Source organism: Muscardinus avellanarius, assembly GCF_963383645.1.
Source record: "Muscardinus avellanarius genome assembly, chromosome: 7".
Lineage (NCBI taxonomy): Eukaryota > Metazoa > Chordata > Mammalia > Rodentia > Gliridae > Muscardinus > Muscardinus avellanarius.
The window spans coordinates 15,923,476-15,937,148 of NC_137793.1; positions in this window are offsets into that span (position 1 = coordinate 15,923,476).

Sequence of the window (13,673 nt, forward strand, 5' to 3'; positions counted from 1 at the left end):
TGTGTACATTCCTCCAATTTTCTTCCTTTAATCCTGAGATGGACTTCTAATTGAGTATGCCAGATGAGTGTTTTCATGTATGTATGTGTGGGAACCAATGGCAGACAGAATGCTGGGACCTGAGAAAATGCTGAAGGGTTCAAGTAGCAGATAAAATTCTTTTGAATGTGTGGATTGGAGTGCCTGTCCATTCTCACCTTCTGATGCTGCCCGGTGTTTACTCCATCCTTCAATCTGAGGAGTCCACCCACTTTCTTGTCTTGACATGTGTTGTTTTTGTCTTCACCAACTCTCCTCAACACTAGATTATGTTCTAGTTGTTTAAGATCTACTGCTGGTCATGGGGCACAGTGGGATTGTGAAATGACTATTTCACCAAATAGTGATACTCCTAGGTACAGTTAAACTGGCCCCATGATGCAATGCAGCTGTAGTGCAGGCTGAAGCCAGGTCCTGAGTTTGTTGGGCTCTGTCTCTGTTGTGTCACATGTGGGCTGGCATCATCACCACTCAGTTAGTGCCTGCTACAAAACTGGAAACAAGATCATAAAGTCATTCAAATGATTTTCATTGTGAAATAATTTTTTTGAAATGAAAGATACAGCCCAAGTTTTAGTTTTCACTTATAGCACGTATGATTTGCAATCTATTAATTACATCATTTATCCATCATCTTATCTATCATCATCTATCTACCTTCTATCTATCTTCTGACTCTAGAGACATTCTACCTCTGAGCTATACCTTCCAGCTCTATTTTATTTTTTATTTTTTTTTATGGTACTGAAAATTGAAACCAGGGACATTCTACCACCCAGCTATACCCTCAGCCTTGTTTTTTATTTTTTATTTTGAAACAGTGTCTCACTAAGTTGTGGAGGCCTCACTAGATAGCTGAGGCTGACTGTGAACCTGTAATCCTCTTGTCTCAGCCTCCCAAGTACTGGGATTACAAGAGTGAGCCACCAGCCTGGCATATATATATATATACACATTGTCTTGATAAATTATCACATGCTGGCCTCCAACCTGCAACCCTCCTATTTTAACCTCTTACATTCTTGGGATTACAGGGATACACCCCAACATCTGACTTGAAATGACAGTATTAAACTATTGACAAAGAGAAAATGTTGACAAACTTTCTTAAATGGAAAAAGATACAGGTTAATCAGTTTAATATACCTTCAGGGTAGAGATGTAAATTTTGCTTGAGAGCAATTTTTTATGTTGATAACTTGATATTGTAAGGGTTTCTGAAGCTCATATATACATTATGAGAAGAAGAAGAAAAAGGAGAAGAAGGAGAATAAAGAGGAGGAGGAAGAGAAGGAAAAAAAGAAAAATACAAGTGATCAGGGAATGATTTGACAATTTTCCAGTATTATAGAGTTTGTGTTATTTAAATCCTTTCTTCACATTCCAGTGGTTCCTTAACCACCCGTGATATGAAATACTTTCCTGGATTTCTGCTGAAGCAGGTCTGATTACGGAAGGGAGATATACTTTTTTCTTTTACATATTCTAAGACATCTTAAGATATATTGGGTTAGTTATCCAGGAAATTATTGTCTGGGAGGATGACTCTATCTGATACTTTTGATTTATAATCATTGGACCTTATATAGAAGAGACTATTCCAAGAATACCAAGGTGACATAATATGATTTAAAGATTTTTTTAGTTGGAAAAGATTTTCATTCTAATAAAAGAAAAAGGAAGAGAATTATAATCTTGAAATGTCCTATGGCCTGCTGATTTATTTTACCCATGTCTTTGTTACCATCAGCCCTTCTTAATATGTTTTTTAAATGACAATAACTCCTGGAATTTTAATATTCTAATCAAGGTTGCTAGTGCCATACTGAAAAGAGCCAAATGAATGGCTAGAGCTGTAACATTGCCATTCACAGGTCTCATTGTATTTTCAAAAAGCTTTAAAAAAAGTAAAAATACAGGCTCTGAGGTCTGGCAGATTAAGGGGTATTTTCTTTCTTCTTTTTTTCTTCCTCCACTGAGCTAGTTTGCCAATGTATCATAGCTATTTATAAATTTAGTAAATTTTCTATTGATGGCTTATTATTTTTAATGAAACTTATTCACTTATATGAAGCGCTTTGACTATAGTTCTGTTCACCATGGCAACCAGTTGTTACTAATAGTGCCAGAGTCCAGATTTTACTCCCAGAATTGACCTCATAATGTTACACTATTCAAGGCTTCCAGGTATATCTGTGCCAATGTTTCCCAAGAGCATGTTTTACAGAAACCATGAGAGGTATTAAAAGAGATTCATCAAATCCATCCTTGGCATTTAGGATAGAGGGATTATACCATCCCAGATTTCTCAAAATGTGGTCTCTAGAGCTCTGTTTATATGATCCAGCTATACCACTTCTGGTTATCTTGCCAACAGTACTGAAATCAGAATATCACAGTGATACATGCATAACCGTGTTTATGGTAGATCAATTCACAGTGGCCAGACTCTACAACCAACCTAGATATCCAACAACAGATAAATGGATTACAAAATTATGGTATATACACACAATGGAATTCTACTCAGCAGTAAAGTAGAACAAAATTATGTCATTTGAAGGAAACATGGACACAAAAAGTGAAGGGTCATTTATTATATTATATTTATTATATGTGGAAGCTAGGAAATAATTGTGATACTAGTTGGGACTTCAGATAATGGAGGAGAAGCTAGAGTGGGGCAGGAAGGCTGTCTAGAAATAGGTGGGGGTGATTCAATGAAGGTATCACTTTTATGGACATTAAGTACATATGTGAGAATAACAATGTCAATCTCAGTACATTATATGGGGAAGGAGGATTGGAGAGGGAATCAGGGAAAAGCCCACCAAGTGTTATATGCATGTATGTTATCACTGTGAACTACATTATGATATGAGACTATAATATACCAAAAATGTATTAAAAAGGTAGATTTGGACTGGGAGGCTGAGACAGGAGGATCTCACAGGTTCAAAGCCAGCCTCAGCTACTTGGTGAGGTTCTTAGCAACTTAGACTCTGTTTCCAAATAAAATATAAAATAGGTCTGGGACTATAGCCTGGAGGTAGAAAGCCTCTGGGTTACACCCCCAGTGCCACAGAAAAAGGTAGATTTGGAGTCCAGCAAGTTGACCCACTGAATTAGAAACTCTGTGAGTCCTAGAAACTGTATGCTACACAAGAAGAACAAATATAGTCTAACAAATAGAATAGTATATTCACATATGGAAGTTAGTAGATTATTCTTCAGTTGGTTCCTGATTGAATAATTGAATAAGTGTCTTCTTCAAATCTCAATAATGCTGGGTGTGGTGGTGTACAGTTGTAATCCCCGCGCTTGGGAGGTGGAAACAGGAGGATCGTGCAGGTTCGAAGCCAGCTGTGGCTGGCTTCCAAATAAAAATATAAAAATAGGTCTGGGAGTGTGTCCCAGAGGTAGAAGGGTTTCCAGGAACCCCAGTACCAGGAACCCCAGTACCACACACACACACACACACACACACACACACACACACACACAAAACCTCAATAAATGTCTTAATACACCATGGAGCAGAAACTTTCCTGGACTTTTATGTTTATTGTGGTAAAAAATATGACATAAGACCTACTCTCTTAATTTTTTAAATTTACGGTGCAATATTGTTAATTCTGAACAATGTTTTACAGCAGGTCTATGGAAATTTTTTGTTTTGCATGACAAAACACGTCAGTTTAACAGCAACTTTCAACTTGTTATATACCTTTTGAATTTTCTTAACTTTTGTTGAAGCATTTCTTATCGAAAAGAAGTGTTTCTTTGTATAAATTCATTCGGCATAATGTCAAAACTTCAAACTGTCCATTCACCTCAATGGTCCAGTCAAATAGGCACTAATAGGCAAACTTTCTTTTAATATTATTGGGTTGAAAGTTGTATTTTACATGGAAATCTAAATGAAGACAACATCTGCAGTTTGGTTAGCCTGGGAATCAGAGGAAAACATAAAAGCTGTGAGTTGTTTTTCCTTTGGAAAGCAGAATAGAAATGTGATAGAGAAATTCCAACATGTATTAATATTAGATATTTACATATAATTTCATCTTCTTACAAGGACACATTTTCATTGTTTCCTTAAACTAGGTATGATTATAATCTCTTTGATGAGAGTGTTTCATATTAAGCATACATTATTTCATTTCTTTTTAGCCTTATGCAAATACATCAAATGACATAGTAACAAATATTCATTTACTCCTTTAAACCTATGCAGGATACTCTTAGTGCCTCAGTAGGTTGCAAAAATGACCTTTGCACTAAAAAAAAATTTTAAGCTGTTTTCTCTGAGTTATTTGGCTTTAGAGTAGAATTAGGGTCAAGACTCAAATTTTTCTAAAACTAAGTACAGATCTGCACCTTGGGATTGTTTTTGTCTTGTCTGAAGGAGATAGAAATAGGGAGAGAAGAGAATTGGAGAGAATGATTGAGAAGAAAAGAGGCACCATCCATTAAACAGTGCTTTCTGGAATTGAAGTTCAGACTCTTTAAAATAAACAGATTGACCTTTCCCTCCTTTTTTCATGCACATGAGAAAATGTGCAATGATCAGAATTGTAAAACTTACCCGTACACAATATGGACACGTATTTCATAGCTCTTTTGAAATTGGAGACTTGGGGGGGTCATTGCTTTGTCACTTTTCAGTCACATAGAATAATCTCTTCCCTTTATTTTCATTCCTTTGGGAATGAAAATTCCTTTGGGACCCTCATTTAAAAAATGTGCAGAGGAACTCGCTAAATTATAAGGGCAGCTCATTGTAAAGGTTAAAGGATGAGATGCAATTAGCCCCTAAATTCGGACCTGATTATTGAAGTCAGATTATCCTTTGGTTCAGAACAATGCAACCAGACATTTTAATGCACAAATGTGTCCACTAGTATACAATTAGAGTTGTCATTTTAAGTAGTCAATTGAAGAGGCAGGTTAAGCTGAAATTGGTAGTGTCTCTCTGACCTTGTGTTAGAAACATTTCTCTGGAAATACAGGCACGAGTTTTGAATTGGTGAGAGAAAGAGCAGGAATTAATTATGGCTGAAGTACCAATGGCCATATTCTTCATACACATCACAAACAACTGATCCAAAAAGGCATAGACGCTGGACGGATACTCTTAGAAAGGAAGCAGTAATTTATACTCAGGTAACTGAGGGGTCCCAGCAATTTTTGTACACTGCAAGGGTACTTTTGAAGCTGAGTCTAGAGCAGGTAGAAAGAATAACTCATAAAAGCACTGTTTTTTTTTTTTAAATCACCTTCACCTCTTTCCATTTTATATGCAGGTACATTGAATTTGCTAGGAGAATTCTGGTTTTCACCTGAGCATGAAAATAGCAGCTTCCTATCTGACGGCTAATTAGTCATTTTTAATGATCTTTACTCACTCTGAGACACTTTGTTGAAAGTGCCTGCCACTATGGCAACCAGTTATTTGGAAAGTGCATTAGGCTAAAAACAAACATTTGCGTGGGAAGAAAACTGCCTGTTCCATTCAAATTTGTATTTAATTGAGTGAGCATTAATGGGAGGTGAGATGAGAGAGAGTTAACCCATACTATCAAGAGTTTCTCAGAGCAAAGACCTGGTTGAAGCATTCCTATTCCCATCTCAAGGAGCAACTAGAGACACGTGGACTGTAAGACAAGCAAGAGGGCAAAACCAGAGGCAAAAACACCAAGTGCCAGGTACACTCACATCCTTATCACTCTGAAACTCATTAAAAAGTGTGATTAAAATAAACCAATTAAAGTCTATTCAAAGGGTGAGCAAACATGCATAGCCAGGATCTTTAAGTGGGTGTGACCAGCTAACCTGAGAAGGCAAAAAACACCAACACTTTGATTCAGATTCAGTACTAAAGCTCTAATATGATCTTCCTTTCCTAAAACAGAGTTAGTCTTGGTAATGAGATATGATGATATCATTTAATTTTATACTTTGGCTTATCCATATGAATCCTGTCTATCCTTAATAAAGGGAAATGTAAAAATGGTTATGAAGGCAATTTTTTTTAGAAATGAATAGACTTACCAATGATACTATAAAGAGTCCCCATACTTAAACTGTATTAATTGATCACATTTTCTGTTTTTCTAAAATATGTTATTTTGTTCCTTACAACCTTTTTCTGTACTGCTTCACTAGAAGCTACTTATATCAGGTAAAAGTAAATCCAAAATCCATTAATGTTAAACTAGGTAAAAGCATCTGTTACCTAGTAACTCATTAAGTTGTCTTTTTTTTTTTTTTTTGGTGGTACTGAGGGTGGAATCCAGAGGCTTTCTACCTCCAGACCTTTTTGATCTTTTATTTGGAAACAGGGACTCACTAAGTTGCTGAGAGCCACACTAAGTAGCTGAGGCTGGCTTCGAACCAGTGCCATCCTCCTGTCTCCGCCTCCCAAGCGCGGGGATTATAAGCGTGAGCCACCACGCCTGGCAGATGTTATCTTATTTAAAATATAGCACATAAAATCATTACTAAACTTGTGACACTCAGCTCTTTACCTCTTCTATGTCACCTCCCCCATGATAACCTACTGGATGTTTAGTAAATTGGAAAATAGTACTTACTTTTATTTGAAATTAATTTATAATCTAACAATTAGGTTAGATGAGACTGATGTTGTTTTTCTCAGGATAGAAAGTTGACCACTCTTAGCTATTTCCCACAACTCTTGTATTGTATGTTAGATAACAATTGTCAAAAGATTAAATCACATAAAATGAGAAAGTTATATATGAAACAGTAGGTTTTCAGTTTGTATACTGATGTGTTCCAATGAAATGATATTAGTATTCGATATTGGCATCGCCTAAGAAGGATATATGATTAGTTGAATATTCTCCTTAAGGGAAACAGAAGCATCTGGGCATGGTGGCACACCTTTGTAATTCCAGCATTTGGGAGGCTGAGACCGGAGGATGGTGGTTCGCAGACAACCTCAGCTACTTAGTGAGGCCCTTCACAACTTAGTGAGACCCTGTTTCAAAATAAAGAATAAAAAATAGGGCATGGGGTGTGGCTTGGAGGTAGGATGCCCCTGGGTTCATCCCCAGTAATGCAGAGAGAGAGAGAGAGAGAGAGAGAGAGAGAGAGAGAGAGAGAGAGAGAGAGAGACTTTTAATTTTGTTGTGAGAATTACAAATTCAAATTTACTGCATCTTTTTTTTTCTGAAAATGCATTAGTACAAGTTTTCATTAGATTCTTTGGTAAGTGAAACTCTAGGGCAACGTATCATATTTCTGAGCAATAATTTTCATTTTATGGTACTAAGGACATAAATAATAAAAAAGGATGGAGATCAATATGCTCCGATCCTAGACTAGAAATTCCCTAACCCTGTGGCAGGAACAAGTTCTTGAGGTATCACTATTCCATAAATAATTTCTTTCTCAAATATGTCCTATGTTTCAAATATATGTAATTCTTTAATGGGTAATGAATTATATATTCATTTAGTAGTGCTACTGAATTCATTATAATGTCACTATGACTATCTTTATTAGAAAATTCAGTTAAAAGTATAATTACTGTAACAGTAATATAGTATTACTTTAATAGTATTGCTGTTATAGTATTACTGCAGTGGTAAAATAGTAATATTTTAAAGTGATGAACTAATCATTAGTGGATATTGTTATATATGTATTACCTCATTTGCATTTTTGTTACATTCTCATTAACTATGTCAAGAATAGTTTCACTTCCATTTTACAAGTTGAGAAACTGAGGTAGAGAGAGACAAATTTCTCAGTCCGAGTTCATACATCTTGGTAGTAGTAATTAAGGAGCTGTTCAAGAGTACGTCTTATTTGAACAAGTTAGGAACTGCTATTGTAGGTGGTAGCATAAATTATAGAAAAGGACTTTGGAGGACTTTACTTTGGCCATTTCTTAGCTGCTAAAGTTTGAGGAGATGAGAAATGTGGTTAATATGAAATAATTGTGCTCAAGTTTTCTGCAGTGTGTCCCAAGTGGGTACGATGTTGGTCTCTCTGACAACCAGAGGATATAGGTTGATGGTAGACATCACCATGTCACATGGAGTATACCTTCTTATAATTTCTTGAGAATACCTGTTTTTTTTGTGTGTGTGTGTGGTACTGGGGGTGAAACCCAGGGGCTTTTCTACCTCCAGTCTATACCCCAGACCTATTTTATACTTTATTTGGAAACATGATCTCACAAAGTTTCTGAGAGCCTCACTAAGTACCTGAGGCTGACTTCAAACCTGTGCGATCCTCCGGTCTCAGCCTCCCATATGATGGGATTACAAGCGTGCGCCACCACACCCAGCTGAGAATACCTGTTTTTAGCCAACTTAAGGATTCAGTGCTGTGGCAGTGTTGCAGGGGATAGGTTGGGGGGGAAAGGTGTGTGGTGTGAAATAATCCCCCCCCCACCAGACACACAGAGACAAACAGAAAAACCGTGGATTCTTGTCCTAAGCTAAGAATAAGTATTCATCGCTTGGACAGCTGCTGCAGATTTAAAGAAGTTTATTAAAAAGATAGAAATATAGAGATAGTTACAGCCCTGTGCCGGAGCGAGGCACAGGGGGGCAATTCGAATGAAAATGCCAACAAACTCCAGTTTACTGAATTTTTATCCTGTCTAAGTCCAGCAGGTCCCTCTGATTTTGGAGATCATGTTACCCCTTATCTCCAACCCCGGCTCTGCTTTTGTTATCTCTCCAGCTGGGTTTATGGCCTGAAAGGGGGAAACATCTCTATCTTCAAACACAGGCCCAGATTTATGGCCAGAGGGGGAGGCATCTCTGTCTTCAAACACAGGCTTTTACATTTCGTCTTCTCCCCCAAAAGGTGTTAAATTGTTCTTAGGAATGCAAGGACATGTTGGCTAACCCTGGCTTTCTTAGTAAAGAAGATATGTTTCAAGGTTGGACATCTTTCCCAGGATTGATACATTAATACTTTTTAAACTCCCTTCCCAATACCAGTACAGGCAGGACCAGTTTCTGGGGTCTCAGCAGAATCTAGGCGCTCATTTGCTAGGATGACCTGAAATAACTTATTTATTTATACCCTTGGTTCTGTCTGCAACATTCTGCAATACAGCTAGGTGGACCACTTTAAGTTAATGTAAACACTCAGAAAAATGAAAGGCGCAGAACTGAACTGCAAATATGGCCAAAGAGAAGGAGTGGGCAAGGGCAGTGGCACAGGAACATACAGACTCCAGACACCTGCAGACATTCCTTCTGGTTTCAAAGGGCTAGTTGTTAGTGAGTGTCTGCTGTATGTATGTGGCTCTCACTGTTTGAATATTGCTATTATAGGTGAAAATAGTTTTTTATTTAGCCATACAGAAAAATAAAATTGTGGTATCTGCAGGAAAAGGATAAAACTTGAGGATATTATACTTAGCAATACTAGCTAGTCTTAGAAAGTGAATAGTTGAATGCTTTCTCTCATTTATAGAAGCTAGAAAAAATACAGTAACAAAGAGAACTCAGATATGGATATTTCATTCAGATGCCTGGGATTTTGGCAAGGATAAAGAAAGAAATAGTTTTAACAGGGATTATCTTCAAGTGCATTTGTTGTCTGTTATTGTGTAATTAACTACCCTGACTTTAGCAGGGCTTTTATTTAATTTTTATTTTTTATTTATTTTCAGCAACAAGGATTGAACTCAGGGGCATTCTACCTCCAAGCTACATCCCCAGCCCTATTTTACTTTTATTTTGAAAGAGAGCCTCTCTAGGTAGATGAGAATCTCACTAATTCTGTGGTTGGGGAAGTAGCTTAAACCTATGATCCTCCTGTCTCAGCCTCCTAAGTACTGGGATTACAAGTGTGCACTACCATATCTGGCTCTGAAATAAGCATTTTAAAATAACAAAAGTTATCTCATAGTTTCTGTGAGTAATAAAGGTTTTTGCCAGGGTAGAAGTTGTCTTGAGCCTCCCTGGTAGAGGATCAACATACAGTCTCACTCATGTGGTTCTTGGCAGGTTTTAAATCCACCAGCATTCTCACTGAATCTCACTGATGACCACAACTTAGAGAAAGAGAGATTTATTGGCTTACAGTTCTGGAGATTTCAGAGGTTCAGTCCATGTCAGGCAAGGTTACATTGGTGGAGCTCAAGACATAGTAGAAGAAAGTAGATAGAGAAAGAAAGAGAGAAAGGGCTGTGTTCTCACCTCATGGAGGCTGAAAGCAAGAAAGCAAGGAAATTCAAGGACACAAACATAGTCTCCAAGGTCATACTCCTAGTGACCCACTTCCTCCAGCCACCCCCTTCCTGCCTAGATTACCACCCAATAAATTCATTACAGTAGATTTATCCATTGATGAGATTACAACCCTTGAAATGAAGGCTCTTGGAGTGAGAGAGATAGCAAGAGAGATGAAGCAAGACAGAAAACATGGTTTTTTAGTAACTGAATCTTGGAGGTGGCATCTATATACATTGGCAGTATCATTTTTGTTAGAAGTGAGTCCATCAGCCCATATTTGAGATCAGAATGCAATAGGGCTTTATTATTAGCAGTGGAGATCATGGGAAGCCACTTGGAGGCTCCCTACCACAGCCAGAATGTCTGAACACCATGTGTCTGGGCTGGTGTTCTCAGGAATGGCAGTAGAGAGCTCTGGAGACATGGGAAGATGCTGCAGGTGTTCTTAGATTCTAGCCTCAGAACTCTCAGAATTCTCTCAATACATCCTGTTGTTCAAGTAAGGTCACTAAGGCAAGCCTGGATTCCAGGGGAAGGAAATAAAACTCTACCTTTCAGTGTAAAGGGAGAGAAAGACTTTGCAGTCATCTTTCATTTACCACACAACTACATAATACAGTGTTTTTCCCTGTCCCTCTATATAAATTATTTTCCCTATTTATTTCCTTCTTTCCTCCCTTCATCCATCCCTTCCTTCCTTCCTTCCTTCCTTCCTTCCTTCCTTCCTTCCTTCTTTCCTATAATGACAATTAAATCCAGGGACATTCTTCCTGAGCTACATTTTCAGCAATATTTTGTTTTGCATTTTGAGATAGTCTCACAAAGTTTCCCAGGCTGTCCTCAAACTTGTGATCCTTTTGTCTCAGCCTCCCAGGTACTGCAATTATAGGCATGCATCACCATGCCCAGACATAGCACTTAAGTTTTTATGTTGTTTGAAATCTAATAACTAGAAGATATCCAAGAAGTAAGGGAAGTTTGATGGTTCCTCTTTTTTCTATTGACCTATCTTCAAGATTTAGAATGGCGCCTAACACATAGTAGGCTTTCAATAGATAGTATAATACAATTGTGCAAGCCTATCAGGCCCCACAGAATATAGTCCGTGCCTCCTTCACGAATGTTTTCTCTAGGTCAGTACCTTTGAGTTCCATTGTTATTCCTTAAAGACACAAAGCTTACACTTGTCTCAAGTCCTTGGGTCAGTTGTGCCAGAGTTTACTTGATTTCTGAAGAACTGGATACTCTTAGGTCTAAGTTTAGTATGACAACTCAGTAAGGTCTAGGTTAGGTTTCAGATCATTTTATACCTTGTCATTTAGCTTTATTTTCTTCATAGCACTTATAAGTAATTGCTTTTTGTATATCTGTTCATTTATTTATTTTATTTCACTTAAATTCTTTGTGATCATAAATCTGTCTTATCCACATTTCTGTCATCCATCACTCAAAACAGTATCTGGCTCAATGTAGGATCCCAGTATGTTTTTGGACAAATGTATGAGTTGAAGAAATCATTGGTAATGTATGAAAATACTAGTTTTCTTCCTAGCCTATTTTTCTTATTAAATTTAGCTTAATCTGGGGGTGGTGGCACATGCCTGTTATCTTAGTATTTGGGAGGCTAAGTAGGGAGGACTGCAGGTTTATGGTCAGCATCAGCAACTTAGCGAGAAGTTCCTTGGCTCAGTGAGACTGTTTCAAAATTAGAGTGGCTAGTAACTAGGATGTTGAAAGCCCCTGAGTTCAATTTTAGTACTACACCCCCCCCAAATTTCCTTAAATCAAAGCTCGTTAATTTCTTCTTTTGTCATCAGCATCTCCACCCCTACTTTTTCTGCTATAATCATGAAATTACAGAATGTCATTACATTACTTTTCTTAATGACAATAAAATATCTACTTAAAACGGGCCTAATGACCTGGAAGTAATTGCAGGAGTGTGCAAACAAAGCATGCTGCCAGTTGGCCAACAAGGCTGATATTTTATGCACAGAGCCTTGTCTCCAGAGCAGTAAATTTGGTTCTGCATTTGGTCTTAAATCCATCACATGAATTGATGATTAAAACTTAAAGGAGCTTGGAAAAGCCACCTGGCCATTAAGATCCCTTTGAAGGTCTATGCATTAAATAGTAGAAGTAACATACAGAGCCACAGTTAGTCATTGTGTAGGCTACATTTTGAATTTAGGAGAGGTTGGGATATCTTTTTGCTTTAAAATCTAACCTCTTGGGTTTTGCTTTAAAACACCCCCTTTTTGTTTTCCAACTACAAAGCCATTTGGGGGCAGGGAATAAAGTGTAGGTGAGCGTGATAAGCTTAGCATGAGTGGAAGGTTATTGCTTCTCTAAGTGGGTTTATTCAAATGGTACCGGCCAGATAAAAAAGCAGAGGTCAGCATGATTCAGGAAGTGAGTAGAATTCAGGAAGTCTCCTGTCCGTTCATCTTTAAGAATGTAGAATCTTGAGCACTTCACCCTAGTAATTTTTTGGCAGTTATATCCCTTTGGACTGACCCAATGCCTCCTTAAGCAGACTTTATATCTAGTGCCAACATCAAGCACAAAATCATCCCCGTTGAAAAATAACTTTTAATCAGATCTGATTTTTCAGAAAGAAAAGAATAAATGACAATAGTATCTGCTTATCAAAAGATGGTAGTTTATGGATGCTAGGCTCTGATTAATGAATTCTGTCCAAATGATCCCTTTTTCTAGTTGAATGGGTGTTTGAGCTTTCTGAACTGAATTTTTCCAGTATTTCTTTACAACTAATTATACAGAAAATTATATATGTATGGATATATATCATTATATACATATATTTATATATATGCATACATGTATTTGCATGTATATATACATAGATATATACATATACAAACATACATCAGATGTAGGAAAATCAGTCGTATCTTTTATGAGCACCAAAGCCAACAGTATAAGGGTTTTTGAGACCCGGACATATTCCTCAACCCGACTGCTATGAATATGAAGTTGAACACCTCAACAGCTCATACAGGTGACAGGGTTATATTTTAGTAGGTAAATAGAGCCAGAAGTTACAGACTAGCATTGCATTTTGGATTTGGGCTTGTGATGTGCTAACAATAGCATTTCATCCTTTTCAGGAAGGCAGTAAATCTCTCTCGTTTCTAAATTCCAATCTTCTGCCGAAATGTTCCTTCAAAACCCATCTGAAAGTGACAGATTATACAATGGCTTTTAGAGGGCGATGAGATTGTGGTAGAAAAATCACTGAACCAGGAGTAGGAAGTTTTTTTTGTGCACGTCTTCACTCTATCTTTTGGTGACTTCTGGCAACTCATCTAGGCAACCTTTCTCTTTCACATTAATGCACTCAGAAGTCAACGTGAAATAAAGTCAAAATAAAATCAGCGT